Source organism: Ischnura elegans, chromosome 1, assembly GCF_921293095.1.
Source record: "Ischnura elegans chromosome 1, ioIscEleg1.1, whole genome shotgun sequence".
Classification (NCBI taxonomy): Eukaryota; Metazoa; Arthropoda; class Insecta; order Odonata; family Coenagrionidae; genus Ischnura; species Ischnura elegans.
In genome coordinates, this window is record NC_060246.1 from 26,104,164 (window position 1) to 26,110,163 (window position 6,000).

Genomic DNA, 6,000 nt, shown 5'->3' on the forward strand with positions numbered 1-6,000 from the left:
ATGACAAAAACAAAGTAAAAAAGAAAAACAAAAAACAAAAACAAAGACAATATCATAAACAATATCAAAAGACACTAACTAAGACAGTAAAAAATGTAATAACAAAGGTTATAAAAAAAGACAATGACAAAAGCAATAACAATAAAATGATAGAAACAAAGATAAACAAAAACAAAAACAAAAAAACAGACAAAAAACAGACAAAAAAAAGACACAAACAAATGCAAAATTAAAGACAAAAACGAAGACGAAAACAAAGACTAAAACACAGACAAAGAAGAAGACAAAAACAAAGACAAACACAAAAAGAAAAGCAAAGCCAATATCAAAGACAAAAACAAAGACAATATCAATGACAATATCAATGACAATATCAATGACAATAACAAAGACAGTAAAAAAGATAATAACGAAGGAAAAAACAATGACAATAACACTGACAAAGAAAAAGACAATAACAATGACAAAAACAAAGGCAAAAAGAAACAAAAACAAAAACAAACTAAAACAAAAACAAAAATAAAACCAAAAACAAAAACAAAAAATAACAAAAACTGAGAAAAAAATAACAATGAGAAAAACGATGATAAATACAAAGACAGTAACAATGACAAAAACAAAAACAAAAATAAAAACAAGGACAAAAACAAAGACAAGAACAAAAACGATGACAAAGAAAAAACCAATGACATAAACAATAACAAAAACAAAGACAATAATAACGTAAAAAAACAAAGACGAAGAACAAGACAAAGACAAAAACAATGGCATAAACAAACACAATAACAAAGACAAAAACAAAGACAAAACCAAAGACAAACAAATTAAGAAAACAGACAATATCAAAGACAAAAACATAGACAACATCAAAGACAATATCAACGACAATATGAAAGACAATAACAAAGACAATAAAAAAGACAATAACAATGAAAAAAAATAACAAGGACAAAAACAGACAAAAACAAAAAACAAAAACAAAAAGAAAGACAAAAACATGAACAATATGAAAGACAATAACTAAGACAATAAAAAAGATAATAACATGGGTTATATCAAAAAGACAAAAACAAAAAAATAACTTTGACAAAAACAATAACAATAAAATGACAAAAACAAAGAAGGAGAAAAACTAAAACAAAAACAAAGGCAAAAACAAAGACAAAAGCAAAGACAAAAACAAAAAGAAAAGCAAAGACAATATCAAAGACAAAAACAAAGACAATATCAAAGACAATATCAAAGCAATATCAAAGCCAATAACAAAGGCAATAACAAAAAGAAAAGCAAAGACAAAAACGAAGACAAAAACAGAGACAAAATAAAGACAAAAACACAAACAAAAACAATGACAAAAACAAAGACGAAAACAAAGACAAGCAAAGACAAAGACAAAAACAATGACATAAATAAAGACATTAAGAAAGACAAAAACAAATATAAAAGCAAAGACAATATCAAAGACAAAAACAAAGAGAATATCAAAGACAATATGAAAGTCAATATCGAAGACAATAACAAAGGCAATAACAAAAAGAAAAGCAAAGACAATATCAAAGACAAAAACAAAGACAATATCAAAGACAATAACAGATAAACATAAACAAAAAACAAAAACAATGACATAAATAAAGACATTAAGAAAGACAAAAACAAATATAAAAGCAAAGACAATATCAAAGACAAAAACAAAGAGAATACAAAGACAATATGAAAGTCAATATCGAAGACAATAACAAAGACAACAACAAAGACAATAACAATGACAAAAACGTTGACAATAACAATGAGAAAAACAAAGACAATTTCAATGATAAAAACAAAGACAAAAACAAGAACAAAAACAAAGACAAAAACAAAGTGAAAAACAAAGACAAATCAAAGACAAAAACAAAGACTATACCAAAGACTATTTAAAGACAATAACAAAGACAACAAAAAAGACAATAACAAAGAGAATAACAATGACAAATACAATGACAATAACAATGACAAAAACAAAGACAAAAAAAACCAAAAGCAAAAACAAAAACAAAAAAAAAGACAAAAAAGTAAGACAAAAACAAAAACAAAGACGAAAACAAAGCCAAAAACAAAGACAAAAACTAAAACAAAGACAAAGACAAAAACAAAGACAAAAACTATGACAATCGAAAGGCAATAACAAAGACAAAAACAAAGACAAAAACAAAGACAAAAAAAAACAAAAACAAAAAAATAACAAAAACAATAACAAAAACAAAAGGAATACGTGGTTTATAGCAAAAAAAAATTCATTTCTGGAGTGTAATTTCGCATTTTTCTTAACTCGTAATGAAATCGTGTTTGTAGCAATAAAATTCATTTTTTGAGTATCATTTGGCATTTTTCCTTTTTAATAAATGATATCATGGTTAATAGCAAAGAAAAAAATTGTGGAGTGTCATTTCGTATTTTACTTAATTCGTACTGAAATCTTGTTTTTAGGAATAAAATTCATTTCTTGAGTATAATTTGGTATTCCTCTGTCTTCGAATTTAAATCGTGTTTAGAGCAAATAATTTCATTTATTTAGGTTTATTTAGCATTTTTCTTACCTCGAACTGAAATAAAGTTTATAGCAATAAAAGTCATTTCTGGAGTATTATTTCGTATTATTCTTACTTCGAACTGAAATCGTGTTCATGTAAGAATGTTAATTTCTTGAGGTTCATTTCGTTTTTCTCTTACTTCGAACTGAAATCGTGGTTTATAGCAATAAAATTCATTTCTGGAGTGTTAATACGCATTTTTCTTAACTCGTACTGAAATAGTGCTTGTAGACATAAAATTCATTTCCTGTGTATCATTTCGCATTTAACTTAAATTGTTCTTAAATCTTGTTTATAGTATCTATCTTGTTTATAGTATCCTATAATCGTGTTATAAATTTCATGTTTTGAGCATTATTTCGCATTTTTTATATTTCGCAAAAAAAGAGTGGCTTAAAAAATTAATTTCAGGAGTTTTTTATCGCATTATTTTTAACTCGTACATAAATCGTGTTTCTAGCAATACATTTTTTGAGTATCATTTCGCATTTTTCTTATTTAGAAAGAATATCGGGGTTTATAGCAATAAAATTCATTTCTGGAGAGTTATTTTGCATTTTTCTTAACTCGTACTCAAATTGTGTTCGTAGCAATAATATTCCTATCTTCATTATCATTGGTTTTTTTCCTACGACCTGAAATCGTGGTTTATTGCAATAATATCCATTTCTGGGGTATAAATTCGCATTTTTCTTAACTCGTACTGATATCGTGTTTGTGGCAATAAAATTAATTTCTTGAATATTATTTCGCATTATTCTTACTTCGAACTGAAATCGTGTTCATATAAGAAAATTTTCATTTTTCTTAACTAGTACTGAAATAATGTTTATAGTAATAAAATTCATTTCTTGAGTATCATGTCGCATTTTTCTTACTCGGAACTGAAATCGCGTTAATAGCAATAAATTCATTTCTTGAGAATCATTTCGCATTTTTATTACTTCGAACTAAATTCGTATTTATAGCCTCGTAATTCATTTCCCATTTCCTTGCTCTCAAACTGAAATTGTGTTTATAGCAATAAAATTTATATCTTTAGTGTCATTTAGCAATTTTATGAACTCGAACTAAAATCGTGTTTAAAGCAATAGGAAGAATTTCGCATTTTCCTTTACTCGTAATACATGATGTTTATAGCATTTAAATCAATATCTGGAGTTTCCATTCGCATTTTTCTTAACTGATAATGAAATAGTGATTTGGAGCAATAAAATTCATTTTTTTAGTAATATATCGTATTATTTTTACTTCGATCTGAAATCTTGTTCATTCATTTCTTGAGTATCATGTCGTTTGTAGTACTTCGTACTAGTACTTCGTACTGAAATATTGGTTTATAGCCGTAAAAATCATTTCTGGAGTGTCACTTTGCATTTTTCTTTACTCGTAATGAAATCTTTTTCATAGCAATAAAATTCATTTATAGAGATTATTTCGCATTTTTCTTAACTCGTAATAAAATCGTGTTAGTAGCAATGAAATTCATTTCTTGAGTGTCATTTCGCATTTTCCTCAATTCGGATAGAAATCGTGTTGGTAGCAATAAAATTCATTTCTGAAGTGTATTTCGCATTTTTCTTACTCTGAACTAAAATCGTGTTTATAGCAAAAAAAATCATTTCTGGAGTGTCATTTCGGATTTTTCTTAACTCGTATAGAAATCGTTTAAGTAGCATTAAAATTCATTTCTTGAGTATTATCTCGCACTTTTCTTACTTAACACCTATTTGTGGTTTATAGGAAGGTTATTCATTTCTGGAGTGTCATTTCGCATTTTCTTAACTTGTACTAAAATCTTGATCCTAGCAATAAAATTCATTTCTTGGGTATCATTTCGCATTTTTCTTACTTCGAACTGAAATTCTGATTCTGGCAATAAAATTCATTTCTGGAGTGTCATTTCATATATTTCTTAACTGGTACTGAAATCCAGTTTGTAGCAATAAAATTAATATCTTGAGTGTCATTTGGCATTTTTCTTAACTCGTACTTAAATCGTGTTTATAGTAATAAAATTCATTTCTGTAGTATCATTTCGCATTTTTCTTACCTCGAACTGAAATCGGGTTTATAGCAATAAAAATCATTTCTGGGATGTCTTTTCGTATTTTTCTTAACTCGTATAGGAATCGTGTTAGTAGCAATAAAATTCATTTCTTGATTATCATTTCGCATTTTTCTTACTCCGAACCAAAGTCATGGTTTATAGCAAAAACCTTAATTTCTGGAGTCACAATTCGCATTTTTCTAACTCGAACTGAAATCGTGTTTGTATCAATAAAATTCATTTCTGGAGTGTCATTTCGTATTTTTCTTAACTTTATTTTCTTAACAGAAATTGTGTTTGTCGTTTTATTTTTCAATTCTAAAGTATTATATTGCATTTTTTTTACTTCGAACTGAAATCGTGTATTTACGAATAAAATTCATTTCCGGAGTGTTATTTTGCTTTTTTTTACGTCCAAAAACCAAATCGTGTTTATGACATCACAATTCTTTTCTGGAGTGCCATTCCGCATTTTTTCAACTCGTACTGAATCGTGTTTTTGTAGCAATAAAATTCATTTCTTGAGTTTATTTTCGCATTTTAATTACTTCGAACTGAAATTTTGTTTTTAGTAATAGAATTCATCTCTTGACTGTCATTTTTAATTTTTCTTAACTCGCACTGAAATCTTTTTTATAGCTATAAAATTCGATTTCTTTAGTGTCATTTCGCATTTTTCTTTACTTGAACTGAAATCGTGTTTATAGCAATAAAATAATTTCATTATTTTCTGGTATTGAAATCGTGTATATGTAAAATGTTTTTCTTGAGTATATTTTCGCATTTTTCTTAAATCGTCTTTATAGCAATAAAATTCATTTCTGGAGTATGATTTCGTATTTTCCTTAAATCGTACTTAAATCGTATTTATAGCAATAAAATAATTTCGTTATTTTCTGGTATTGGCATCGTGTGCACAGCAATAAACTTTTTTTCTTGAGTATCATTTCGCATTTTTCTTACTTCGAACTGAAATCGTGTTTAAAGCAATATAAATCATTTCTGGAGTGCCATTTCCCATTTTTCTTAACTCGTATAGATATCGTGTTAGTAGCAATTAAATTCATTTCTTGAGTATTATTTCGCATTATTTAACTCGTTCTAAAATCTTTTTTGTAGCAAACAAACTCATTTGTTAAGTATCATTTTGCATTTTTTTCTTACTTCGAACTGAAATTGTGATTCTGGCAATAAAATTCATTTCTGGAGTGTCATTTCGCATTATTCATATCTGGTACTGAAATCGAGTTTGTGGCATTAAAATTCATTTCTGGAGTGTCATTTAGCAATTTTCTGAACTGGAACTGAAATCATGTATATAGCAATAAAATTATAACTAGAATGGCATTTTGCATTTTCCTTAAATCGTACTTAGAACGT